Below are 14,125 nucleotides of genomic sequence, written 5' to 3'. Positions count from 1 at the left end.
AAAAATTATTAATAACTGGTGGTGGGCTCTGTGATGTAAAACAGCACACATATTACCTAAAAGAAAATACGTCAGCAATGTCTGCCAGATAAAGACATACATTTTCTCCAGTGTATCAAAAAAATATGTGACTTTGATAGAAAGACTTAAAGAAATGAACATTCAAAGTGACTTGATTATTTTCCGTTAAATCTTACATCCAGGCCCAGTGATCCTGAAACACTGAACTTGGTGGAAGTGGTGTCAGTGAGGTGGAGAGAAGTGGGGACAAAGACTGAGAGGAAGGTGGTGATATTAGTATAGGACTGTCACAGATCCATGCCCTATGCTCTGTAGTTGTCTCAATAGCCAGTAGGCCTTTGCTACCTAAAACACTGTGAGAAAAGGGCAGGGCAGCCTTTATTCTCTCCCTCAGGGGCATTAAGGAAAAGCACTGCCTGAAGTCTTCCTCCATAGTCCTTCTAGGTCAAAGAGGGCCACACATAATGGTTTCAAAATAGGTGTTGCTTTGCTAATTTCCCACAAAAAGGGAGATCTGGAGGAGCATAGGTGAGTTGCTTGCATATGAAAACATCATTAGCAAGAACATGCCATTTCCTCACGTTTCATGCACATATTACTCCAGGAAAACTGGCCCCTCATTGCTCTAACTCAGAACAACCCCTGATCACACCTTTGGATAGTATGGGTTCATCAGGTTGTCAAACACTGAAAGAGAGAAAGATACGAACAAAAGACAGAGATATAAACCAGAATTTTGTGCGACTGACTTGCAAGAGTTTGAGACCTGGAATGGGCGGAACTGAGACTGGAGAAAGAGGCAAGAGCTGGGTCTTGGAGCGTCTTGAATCCTGTTCAAAGGAGCTCATATGTAGGAGAGAGGGACCCCCAGAAATAAGTCAGGGAAGAACCAGGATCAGGTTGTAATTTAGAAAGACCTGAAGGCTCTGTGGAGGGTGGGTTGTGGTCCACAGCGAGCCTAGGGAGGGTAAGATTTGAATATCCTGTTTGCCCAGCAAGAGCTTATGGAATCTGATAAGGGTGTTCACATTATACCGCTTTCTGGGTCCAGAAAAACAACTCAGGGATTGCACTGTTCGCAAGGAGCCAGGTCTTCATTACCCTCTCATCTTTTATTAGATATGAGCCTTCTTCATACCAACCTCTCAGCTCTAGGCTGAGAATCATTGGTTCTTATCCCAGATGGGAGGAGTCGAGAACAGGTAGTTTCAGTGGAACTCCATTAATCACCAAGGAGAGGCAGCCGGCTATAAAACCCACACCCCACGAAGAACCAAGTGTGGGCTGGGTACGTTTAAAAGTGTGGCTGAACCACAACCAACACCTCACTCTAATTTTGCCCTCCCTACCCTTGGGTGAAAATGAGTCAAACCAGGGAATACACAGGCAATGTTGGAGCAGTCTGGTTCTTTAAAAAGAAGGAGGCACCATGATCATTATTAGGGAGAAAGGAAGATTTCCAGGGGGTTTGGAATTTTCTGATTTTTCTATTTTTTCAAAGTTATTTTTCCCTTTTTTTTTTTTTGTTAAAGTTTATTTATTTTTGAGAGAGAGAGTGTGAGCTGGGGAGGGGCAGAGAGAGGAGGACAGAGGGTCTGATGCAGGCTTGAATTCACTAACTGTGAGATCATGACCTGGGTCAAAGCTGGACGTTCAACCAACTGAGCCATCCAGGTGCCCCTATTTTTCCTATTTAGATAACTCCATTCTTTAGCTTTCTCCCTAATCTCGTTCTCTCCGTAATACACTTTGTACTTCAGGAAACCTACCACTGTGTTGAATACTTCATAGATCCTCAAACTTTGTCAATGAACTTATTTTATTTTAAAAGGTTAAATCAGGGGGCGCCTGAGTGGCTCAGTTGGTTAAGCGTCCGACTTCGGCTCAGGTCATGATCTCGCGGTCCGGGAGTTCGAGCTCCGCGTCAGGCTCTGGGCTGATGGCTCAGAGCCTGGAGCCTGTTTCAGATTCTGTGTCTCCCTCTCTCTCTGACCCTCCCCCGTTCATGCTCTGTCTCTCTCTGTCTCAAAAATAAATAAACATTAAAAAAAATTAAAAAGAAAAAGGTTAAATCGGAATGAGGAAGCAAGATTTGGATGGAGTAGATTTATTGATTCCTGGGGGTAGGGAAACCATTCGTCGATGTTGCCGTTGTCACTGACTTTTTGGCCCAAAGGGCATCTTAAAGACTCTGTGGCTGTAAGGTGAGTCCACCCTATGACTCCAAGCGGCAGTTACCCCACCTGCAGAGCATGGGCAACTCACTGCTCTCTCAGGCAGTTCTTCTGACAGAACTGAAACGTGCTTTCAGTAACGGGTCACCCACTACTCAGAGTTGCACTCTCCTACACAGAACAACTTTTACCCTTTTCTTGTAGGAGACAAGGGGGACAAACTACCCTAAAATCACCAGCAGAAGCAACCCTTGCCTCTGGCAAATGCCAGGACCATTGCCTTTGTTTTGCAGTAATCCCTCCTTGGTTGAATTTGTTGCCCTCTGCAAACAGTGCTTTGCCTCATCTCTGCCTCCCTTTATCTTCCCCTTTAACCCACTCTTCTGATATGTAAAATATGTAGAATCTGATCTTTGCCAACAGCAGCATAAATTCTAGGGTCTTAAGCCATTCCTGACACAGAGTATCACACACAATCTTACCTTGAGTTTTGCATTAAGGACTGAGCTTTTATGAATTGAACTTTGGAGTGATTTTTTTTTTTTTTTTTTTTTTTTTTTTCTGGTGAGATGTTGTAGCTTTGCTGAGATCCGGTGGAGGGGGAAGATCCAGGCCTCCTGAATATTCTGGCAACATGACATCTCCAGAATCTTTTACAGTCCCTTTTCAGACCTTTAGGACTTAGTCCCCTTGCTCCTAAGATGATTGATTGTCCAAACTACCTTAAAATAACAGACTGGTCACAATTCAAGATGCAGTTTTGAAACATTACCTCTCTTTGCGACATCTCTTCCCCCCTTTCTAAAATAAGTGAGTGGGTGGATGTGTGTAGCAAAATATAGGAGGAAAAGGTGGGCTAGGTGGATGGAATTGTTTCTTAGTGTGGCTGGGTCTCAGCTTTTAATGGTTGTTTTGTTTCAACACGTCTAGCCCTCTTTTTGACCAATTCCTTCCCCACGTCTTCACCCTAAACCCCCAGAAACCACAACTGCAGTCAAATAATTAAACACACGAAACAAAGAAAACTGCCTTGGTGTGAATATTCCTCTCTGGTCACGCCAACCCCGTGACAGACGCTTCCCTCGTAAACAGTAACAGGCAGAATCTCTCGAGTGAGCCAGGCACACAACAGACTCTGCACCCTCAAGGCAGAAAGGGAGGGGAAAGGCCAGAGATTCTGGAAGGTTTTGGGCCTGTTGGTACTTGGAAACTAGGGGGAAGGTGGGGCAAAGGCACTCCCAAGAATCCTGGTAGATTTGCGAGGGAGAGGAAGAAAAACCTCCCATGTTTGCAGACATTAGACCACTTGTTCATTTGACAAAATGTGTGACTTTGTTGGTTTCTCCTGTTATTTTCTCCTAGCTCCTGGCTAAGCAAGGGTAAGAGAAATCTGGGATTGCATGATAATGGATGAGCCAGAGGTAAGCAAGGTTCAATAAGAACTTTGAACAAGACCCTTAAAATGTACTCTGTCTCAGAATTCTAAAGCTCCATCTAAACTCTAACTGAAGGGTTAAGTTCTAAAATGATATTTAGGCATTTTGCAAATTTCCCATCCTTATAGTCCCAGCATGGGGTGGCAAGGTTAGTGGTGAGCCCTAAACTCATCTGAAAATCTTTTAGAAAATACTGGTACCTGGGACTCATCCAAGACCAATTAAATCAGAAATACTATGAGTTGGGGTATTGATACCTCTGTAAAAGTTCCCAATGAATTTAAAAAGGAGCTAGGGTTGAGAACCACTGCATTATTGGAGCTGGTGTATCAACACGAATTTCCAGAGGTTTACTCAATATTAACATTGTGTTAGGACTACAGAGGAAGCGGTGATGTGGACCCCCAGTGAGAGGAACTGACAATAGCTGTTTGTCGGAAGAGGGCTCAGTCTGGGGATGGAGGAAAACCAGGAAAGGACAGTGTCTGGGAAGGTAAAGGAAGATGGCACTTCAAGGAGTTTTGTCTGGTCAACAGGGTCCAGTGCTGCAGAGCAGTCCCATAATGCAATGACTTCAAGTGTCTTTCATATTGAGTGACAGGAAGATTGTTGATCACTTTGGTGAGATCAGCTGCAGTGACAGTTCAGTTGGCTGAGTAGATAAAAAAATGAAGACAAATGAGAACTGAAATCTTAAGAATTCTGGCTGTGAAGTGACAGTCTTAAAAGAGATATTGGGTGTAGGAGTTTTTTTTTCCAGTATTTTTTTTTAATTTTATTAATTTATTTTAAGAGAGAGACAGAGGGAGAAGGAGGGGCAGAGAGAGAGGAGAGAGAAAATCTCAAGTGAGCTCTATGCTGACAGTGGGGCTCGATCTCACTTGAGATCATGACTTCAGCCAGATCAAATCAAGAGTCGGACACTTAACCAACTGAGCCACCCAGGAGCCCTCCTTCCAGTTTTATTGTGATATAGTTGACATATAACATCATATTGGTTTAGGATGTACAACACAATGATTTGATATATGTATGTATTGTAAATTATTACTACAATAAGTTTAACATCCAACACCTTGCACTTTTTTTTCTTGTGAAGGGAACTTTCAAGATCTAGTTTCTTAGCAACTTTCAAATATAAAATAGAGTATTGTTAGCTATAGTCACCATACTGTACATTATCCCCAGAACTTATTTATAACTAGAAGTTTGTACTTTTTTGAACCCTTTCACCCATTTCCTCTACCTCCATGTCTTACCCTTGGGAACCACCAACCTGTTCTCTATTTCTGTGAGGTTTTTTTTTTTTTTTTTGATTCCACATATATGTGAGATCATAAAGCATTTGTTTTCTCTGTGTGACTTATTTCATTTAACATAATGCCTTCAGTTTTCATCCATATTGCAGCAAATGGCAGGATTTTCTTCTTCCACTTTTTTTTTTGGGATTTGCTTCTTTTTTATGGCTAAATAATATTCCTCTGTGTGTGTGTGTGTGTGTGTGTGTGTGTGTGTGTTGCATTTTGAGTTTTTTAAAATTAGAGAATGAGTGAGATTTGAGTGCACGTACTTGCTAAAGGAAGGGGAGTGGATGAAGATATAGGGGAGAGAGGGAATAATGGATGAAACATGGTTCCTTCAAAATGCAGAAGCATCAGAATCTAGAGTGTTGTTTGAAGTGTTTAGAGAAGAGAGAAGAGACTCTGCTGTCACTAAAATGGAGAGGAGGACTGAATTGCTGGAGTGGATACAGATAAATGTTTAGGCACAGGTGTGCATGGGAATGTGGGGTGTTTCCTTGATGGTCTCTAATTCACTGTGACATGGAAGAAAGGTTGGTGGCAGGGTTTCTTAGTAATCTGTTCCCCTCTGAGGCCTCTGAAACTGTTGAGATAGGGTGACAGCTGGATTTGAGCACATCCTCATTTCTCACTCCCGTCACTCCCAACACATGAAATAGTGTGTGTGTGTGTGTGTGTGTGTGTGTGTGTGGTATGCACTGTCTCTAGAGGGAACAGAGTTGGAGGCAGTGTGGGAGACACTTACCTTCTTTGGGACCATTGTGTCTTCCATCTCTTCATTGTTCCTTCTTTCCTTCCATTGTCAGAATATCAGCCTTCAACTGGCCACCACTGCTGCTTTCATTACGTATTCTTTTGTATTTTTGTTATGAATGCAAAATGTCTGATAGGTCATTAATATCACTAGTTATTTTCTTTCCACAAGGCTGACTGGTCAATAGGGTATGTTGGAGGTCACGATACACGGTTAGACATGTTTCTAGCCTTCTCAAAAACGGAGGCCCAAATTATATGGCAAGTGGAAACAGAGACAACTTTTGGAGACCATGTTCTTTCATCTTAATTTTACTGTTTCTGTCTTTACTTCTCAAATATTAAGCCTGGGAAAGATGTGGTGAAGGCCCTGAAAGATGAGCCCAACATACAACAGCTACCAAAAGGGTAGTTCAAAATTAGCCTTCTTCTTGATGAGACCACAGGTCTGGTTCAGTAGTGTTAGCATCCTGCTTGAATCAGGCAGCCTTTGGACCCAGTTCTGCAACGTCATGATGACTCACCTGCTGGAGAAATTGATTAAGAACATTAAAGGAATTTTTACATTGTGGTAAGTTACACATGACATAAAATTTGCCATCTTAACCACTTCTAAGAGAAATGTTCTGTAGTGTTCCATATATTCACATTGTTGTACAACCCATCTCCAGAACTTTTCACCTTGCAAAAGTGAAACTCTATACTTATTAAACAACTCCTCATTCTCCCCTCCCCCCAGTCCCTGGCAACCACCATTCTACTTTTTGTCTTTATGAATTTGACAATTCTAGGTACCTCATATGAGTGGAATCATACAATATTTGTCTTTTTGTGACGGGCTTATTTCACTTACATAATGTCCTCAAGGTTCATCTATGTTGCAGCATGTGTCAGAACTCCCTTCCTTTGTAAGGTTGACTGATATTTCATCATATGAATATAACACATTTTGTTTGTCCATTCATCCACTGATGGACACTTGGGTTGCTCCTATCTTTGGCTATTGTGGATAATGCTATTGTGAACATGTGTGTACAAGTACCTTTTTGAATCTCTACTTTCAATTTAATTTGAATTTGGCGTATACCTAGAAGTGGAATTGCTGGATCACTTGGTAACTCTATTTTTAATTTTTTTGAGGACCTGCCATACTGTTTTCCGTAGAGATTGCACCATTTTACATTCCTATCAAGACTGCATAAGGATTTCACTTTCTCTACATCTACACAAACATTTGGTATTTTCTGTTTTTTTATTAGCTTACATAATGTAAGGTAGTTTTGACTTGCATTTCCCTAATGATTAGTGATGTTGAATATTTTTTTATGTGTTTATCAGCCATTTGTATATCTTCTTTGGAGAAATATCGATTCAAGTCCTATGTCCATTACTTAATCAGGTTTGTTGTTGTTGTTGAGATTAAGAACATTTTGAGATTATCATGACGTATATCTGGAATGACATAATAGGGTCTGTGTAAGTCCAAGGCTTTTTATTTTTCTCCAGTGACTCTATCACAGTTTCTGTTGTGAAACACAGTGAGCTCCTTAATGAATTCCAGTTTTAGCTGGTGTTAAATGTAGCTGCACCCAGTTATTTAAATTTATTATTATTATTTTTATTTATTTAAAAAACTTTTTTTAATGTTTATTTTTGACAGAAAGAGAGAGAGAGAGAGAGAAGCAGAGAGAGAGGGAGACAGAATCCAAAGCAGATTCCAGGCTCTGAGCTTGTCAGCACAGAGCCTGACGTGGGGCTTGAACTCACAAGCTGTGAGATCATGACCTGAGCCGAAGTCAGATGCTTAACCAACTGAGCCACCCAGTTATTTAACTTATGATAATTTGTGTCAGCTTTTTTAGATAAACCAGATGGTATGCCTCTTGACATATCAAATATGAAGGTATTCATTATTTTCTGTGCTGATGACCTGGTCCTGTGTGATGGGTGGTTTTTTTCAGAAGGAAAATCTCAGTGTCAACTATGCCATTTTTAGAATGCACTCGGGTGAAGTAGAGCTACATAGGTCTATTGAATAGCTAAGTGTAGTTATGTTTCAGGGGTGCTAGGGTGCTGGTGTGTAGTTTGGGCCAACACCACCCATTGGAGCCAAGGAGATTCAATTCTCCTGCAAATTTATGACTCCAGAGAAGGTACATTGAAGCTCATAAGTGACAGGTACAGATGGTTACCAGATTCTCCCCTAAAAATCTTTTAGGCCAAGGATATCTCTTAAGTACTCTAGGTACAGAAATGTAGGGCTTTGCTGTACTTTTACGGCCTTGGGGACAGATCTAAAGCTGCTTTTTTGAGAAAAGTCTTATTTACCTATATGTGTCCTCAGCCCACTCTATTAAGGTCATACTACTGGGCAAGAGCATAAATCAGACTCTCATCTTCTCACTGTCTACACATCTATAGTCTGAGCATGAGAATCTCCTTTCAATCAGCTATAGAACATAGGTAGGAAAATTATGGACTCATTGGTAAACTCAGCTTTGGACTGCCTTATGTGGAAACCTTGTGAAAGCCCCAGTGAGAAAAATATGTGGGAAGCACAGCCAAAGAGGGTTGCTAAGCAATCATTCTTTTAGCTTCTCAGAGTGATTGGTGAGTATTGAGTCACAGTACCCAAAACTTAGTTCTGCAATTTCTCATTCTGGCTCCACCTAGAATTCTGTGCCTACACTAAGACCTAACAACATTCCTTCAACTTTTACTGAGGTCCTCTACAATAAATAGCATGTATGGAACACCTTGGGTTTTCCTTTTCTTTTTTCTTTAAAAAAGTGTTTTTGATGAAACTGCAATAAGCACTGAGCTGTTACTATGTAAACAAAGTTATACCTTATAAATCATTTTCAGAGGAAAAAACACTTTCCAAAAGTATATTTACTTGCTTCCTTTTTTAAAAAACAAGAATGAAGTTATATATGTATATATATATATATGTATATATATATATATATATTTTTTTTTTTTTTTTTGAGAGAAAGGTGGGGAAGGGCAGAGGGAGAGGGAGAGAGAGAATCTTAAGCAGGTTCCATGCCCAGGGTAAGAGCTCTGTGCAGGCTCTATCTCATTACTGTGAGATCATGACCTGAGCCAAACTCAAGAGTTGGATGCTTAACTGACTGAGCCACTCAGGGGTCCCAAGGTTCTGTATTTTATTAAAGTTATGTATTCTATGGTTTTCTTTGCTTCTGCCTTTTCTGTCAGGAAGATCAGTTTAAAGATCAATGTATTCTTTTTTAACAGCTTCATTGAGGTACAATTTAACATATAAATCAGCCATTTAAACTGTACAATTCAATGGTTTTTAGTAAATTCATAGAGTTGTGCAATGATCATCACAACTCAATTGTAGAATATTTTCATTCCTCCAGCCCCAGGCAACCACTGATCTACTTTCTGTCTCTGTAGATTTGCCTATTCTGGAAATTTCATACAAATGCAATCATACATTATTGGCCTTTGTGACTGGCTTCTTTAATTAAGCATAATGTTTTCAAGTTTCATCCATGTTGTAGCATTTATCAGTTTTCTCTTCTTTTTATTGTTAAATAATATTCCATTGATGGACATACCACATTTTGTTTATCCATTTATCAGTTGATGGGCATTTGGATTGTTTTTAGGTTTGGCTATTATGAATGATGCTGCTATGAATGTTCATGAACTATTCTTTATTGTGGATATAGATTTTATTTCCCTTGGGTAGAAAACTAAGAGTAGAATTGTGAGCCGTTTATGTTTATGTTTACTTTTTAAGAAACTGCCCAATTGTTTCCAAAGTAGTGGTACCATTTTACATTTCCACCAACAATGTATGAGCATTCTAGTTTTTCCATGTCCTCACCAACTTTTGCTATTGTCTGCCTTTTGGATTATAGTCTTTTTAGTGGATGTGAGGTGATATGTCATTACAACTTTAATTTTGATTTCCCTAGTAACAAATGATAAGTATCTTTTCATGTGTTTGTTGCCTATTTGTATACCTTTTTTAGTGAAATGTATATTCAAAATTTTTCCTATTTTTTTAATTGGGTTGTTTGTTTTCTTATCATTGAATTGCAAGCATTCTTTATATATTCTGGCTATAAGTCTCTTATCAGATATATAATTTGCAAATATTGTCTCCCAGTTTGTGCCTTGTCCTTTTATTTTCTTTTTAAAAATTTTTTTAAATGTTTATTTATTTTTGAGAGAGAGAGACAGAGAGACAGAGAGACACAGAGAGTGTGAGCCGGGGAGGGGCAGAGAGAGAGGGAAACAGAATCCAAAGCAGGCTCCAGGGTCTCAGCTGTCAGCACAGAACCCGATGCATGGCTTGAACTCACAGACAAGATCGTGACCTGAGTGGAAGTCGGACGCTTAACAGACTGAGCCACTCAGGTGCCCCTTATATTTCATTTTCTTAATATTTTTCTTTTTTTTTTTTTATAGTGAATGGTGTCTTTTGAAGTGCAAAGCTTTTAAGGTTTTATGAAGTCCAATTTATCAATATTTTCTTTTATGGATAGTGCTTTTGATATCATACTAAGAAATCTTTGTTTTCCTTAACCCAGGTCATAAAGATTCTCTCCTATGTTTTCTTCTACAAGTTGTATAGTTTTAATTCTTTACTATTTTGAAGGAGAGATAGAGACAGAGTGTGAGCAGGGGAGGGGCAGAGAGGGGGCAGAGATAGAGAGGGAGATACAGAATCCGAAGCAGGCTCCACACTCTGAGCTGTCAGCACAAAGCCTGGCCCCAGGCTCGAACTCATGGGCTGCAAGATCATGACCTGAGCCGAAGTCAGACACTTAACAGACTGAGCCACCCAAGCACCCCTTAATGCTTACATTTGGTAAGGGATTTTTGGTCTATGATTCACGTGGAGTTAATTTTTGTGTATGGTGTAAAGTAAGCGTCTAAATCCTTTTCCTTATGGGTATCTAGTTGTCTCAGCAGCATATGCTGAAAAGATGGCTCGTGTAATTGTTGACTCTGCTTTTACTACATTTGTGTCTTTAAAGAAAAGCTGAAGTAAGTAGGGCATAGAGAATTAATGGATTCATAAGATGAAGAGATTCTTCTGTGTTGAGGTTTTAAGCACTTACATTAGATAAGGAACATCTGGTTGATGTTTTAAAGAATAACTCGAACCATAATTTCATTTTGTTTCCTTCGTCTCCCCCATTCCCTCCCCAGCTCTCCACTGAACATCTGCTTCTCTTATGTGAGGGGAAGTGAAAGATTTAGGTCAGGCATAAACACAAACTATCTTTACTGTATTGTTCCCTTTTAAGACCAAAATACCCACCCTGCCGGGCCAGTTTAGCACCACATTACCCTATATCAACAGATCTACTGCAATTTTTGGAAGCTGGCTTTCCCCAGGAAACAGAACTGCTATTGCTACTTCTCGGTGTTATGTAATAAATCTGGCGGGTCACTTTCAAGGATGTGAACAGGAATCGAGAAACACTGTCCTTCAAATATCACTTTTCTTTATGTTAGCTTTATTGATGAATTTCTCACAAGAAATATCTTAAGAGACATCACTAGTGTTGTGAGCCCTCCGCATCCAGATCTCACATGTATCTATGGTGCTGGCTAGAGGTAACCCCAAATAAAAAGTTTCCGTTGACTTCTGGCTTCACTGATGCAAGGTAGCAAGACCTTGCTTGGGGAAGTCTATCTCCCCCAAATACCATCCATTTTGCTATCTTAAATCTTTGCAAAGAACAGGATGATTACATTTTCCTCTCTGGGAATTTACTGAGTTCCTCTGTTTTATGGCACTGACCTAGCAGCTCTAATTGGGGCACTCTTCTACCCGTGGCTTTGCTAAAAATCCCTCACAATCAGGACTGCAGTGTAATAATAATAATAATAATAATAATAATAATATAATGCAATAGCTCATATGTATATAGCACTGATTATGCACCAGACCTTCTTTTCTTGCCTTACATATATTAACTCATTTAACTGTTCCCTGGAGGCATACATTAAAGCTGGCATTGCTGGAGGGTAATGAGTATAGAAGCAATTTAGTGTTTGGAGTATGATAAACTTCCATAAAATAGAAGAAAAGCCTTGAGATGATGCTTCAGGGATAAAATTGAACAGCCTGGTCCTTTTTGGGGTCTCATAATTTTTTCAGCTGTAGAACTCATTTGAGGGAAAAGTAACAGGTAGGAAACATTGGTTTTCATCACCTCGCTTTGGTTAGACATATGCTTTGGATATTCTTCCTCAAGCACCTTCAGAATCCCCATCCACTTCCATGTCTAGGCACTCACTTCAGTAGCCTGGCTCTGGGCCACTCTAGGGCTATCCAGCGCTTCTCATTGTGAGGCTGGGTCCCTGTTGGTGCTTTCCTGTCCTGTGTTTCATTGTGGCAGCCGTTTGCTGGGAAGGGGCAGTTTCGCCAACAAGGAGGAGGTCTTTTAAAATTCTAGCTCACTGTTGATCAGAACCAGGAATTTCCCTTAGTTTAAGATTTAGTTAGTAGACAGGGGCTCCTGGGTGGCTCTGTTGGCTGAGTGTTCGACTCTTGATCTCAGCTCAGGTCTTAATCTCACAATTTAGTTAGTACACAAACATTCTGGCTTTCTCTAAGCTTTTAGCCAGTTTTTTACATTTTAGTAGAAGATTCAGGAACACGTTTCTTGGGAGGAAAGAAAAGAAGAGGAGAGATTCTGGGGGCACAGTGTGTCTGAAATAGCAAGGGGGAACAAAGAAGGGAAGAAAAGTTGGAGAGCCTCTGTGTACCTCAAAATTTTGCCGAGGGCCTTGCCTTGACAGCGGGGTGCAGGTAGGTCCTTCATTGCTGTCCCCCAAATCTCACCAGCACTGTAACAGTGGCCTTCTATGAGTTGTGCACTCACCTTTGTCATCTGACACAGGGGAATGACTCAAATGGTTGGAACGTTCAGACAGGTAAGAAAGGAGACAGGTTATTACAGATGGGGGTGGGGAACTTGTTTTGGACAGGTAGTTCCTGGTGGCATCAGGGAAAACATGCCTTAGGTGGCTCTCTCTGACTGATACATTGACTTATCCTGCTAAGTCAGGAACATGACCAAGATGGCCTTATTTTCCTCAGCTTGACTAAACTTTAGACAGGTTTCTTAGCGACAGTAGGTCACTGACCTCCCTTGTCTTAGAGCATTTACTTTAGAAAACTTACAATTGTAAATTCTTTATTTGCCCATCTGAGATGTAAATCTTTTCCTAGCCTCTTGCCCCTTTTACAACTGAGAACCATCTGTTTCAGGGACCTGGGAGACATCTTTTGAAATATTATCATCAAGAAAGGTAGCATCCAGGTCTCCCAGTTTCTGTAGGAGGGTAGGAACCTAGACTGGTGTCAGCAAACACAGATGGCCTAATCACATTGACCAAACTAATGTCCTCCAGTACTTTTCAACTAGCTAACCTCAGCCCTTAGAAACCTTCCTGCTTTTTTTGTTTCTAGGGAAGTTAAGTTCTCTCTACCCTTGAAGAAGACTTGAATTATGTCTTCTTCTTTTTCAGCCAAACTCTGTTCTGTGAAATTTTTCTTTGACATACAGACACTTGCGCAATATTTTATCTAAACTGACTCTCAGTGTGTTTGGAAAGCCATTAACCAAGAAGACAGGATAACTTTATCATGGTGCACTGTTTTCTGGACTCATTATTGGGGGTCTGACACCCACAGCATTTCATATGCTATTAATCACCTCCTCCAATAAACCCAAAACCCAAACCAGAATGCTTCTCATATTTCTTTGCCATAAGATACCTTATATATACACATGTATGAAAAGTATACATGCACAATGTTATATAGACAGACACACACAATTAGTAATAGCTATCTTTTTTTGTAGGTCTACTGTGTACTTTGTATACATACACATAGTACTTCATACATATTTCCTCATTTGATCCTTACAGCATTTCTATGAATCAGGTATCATTTATCTCAAGATGAGGAAGCCAAGGCTGAGAGAGTGAAGTGACTACTTCAAATTGCTGTCAGAAGTGGGATTTGAACCCAGTCAATCAGTCTACAAATCATGATATCAGGTTTCCAATTGTCTTTCAAAGATTCACTGAGCTACCTTGTTAGGATTCTGGTCCAGAGGGAAACCTGTATTTCCAGAAGGAATTAAGGAAGAACTTCTGTCAAACTGTCCCTTCATCCCTCCTCCTAGAAGCATTATAGAAGATTTTACTATTCCTTAGAGAACTTCATCTCAAAGTGTGTCCCAACTCTCACCTGTCACCTGTAATTTCTGCTTTGGGGTCTAGCCCCAAATCTTGAGGAAGACATTTTTTTTTTTTCAGTTAATTCATTTTTGAGAGAGAGACAGAGTGTGAGCAGGGGAGGGGCAGAGAGAGAGGAAGGCACGGAATCGGAAGCAGGCTCCAGGCTCTGAGCTGTCAGCACAGAGCCCCACAT

The sequence above is a fragment of the Lynx rufus genome, unplaced genomic scaffold (assembly GCF_022079265.1).
Source record: "Lynx rufus isolate CCGP_SWC_20201006 ecotype Redwood Valley unplaced genomic scaffold, mLynRuf1.p SCAF_5, whole genome shotgun sequence".
In the NCBI taxonomy this organism is placed as follows: Eukaryota; Metazoa; Chordata; class Mammalia; order Carnivora; family Felidae; genus Lynx; species Lynx rufus.
Note: the sequence above shows the minus strand (reverse complement) of the source record.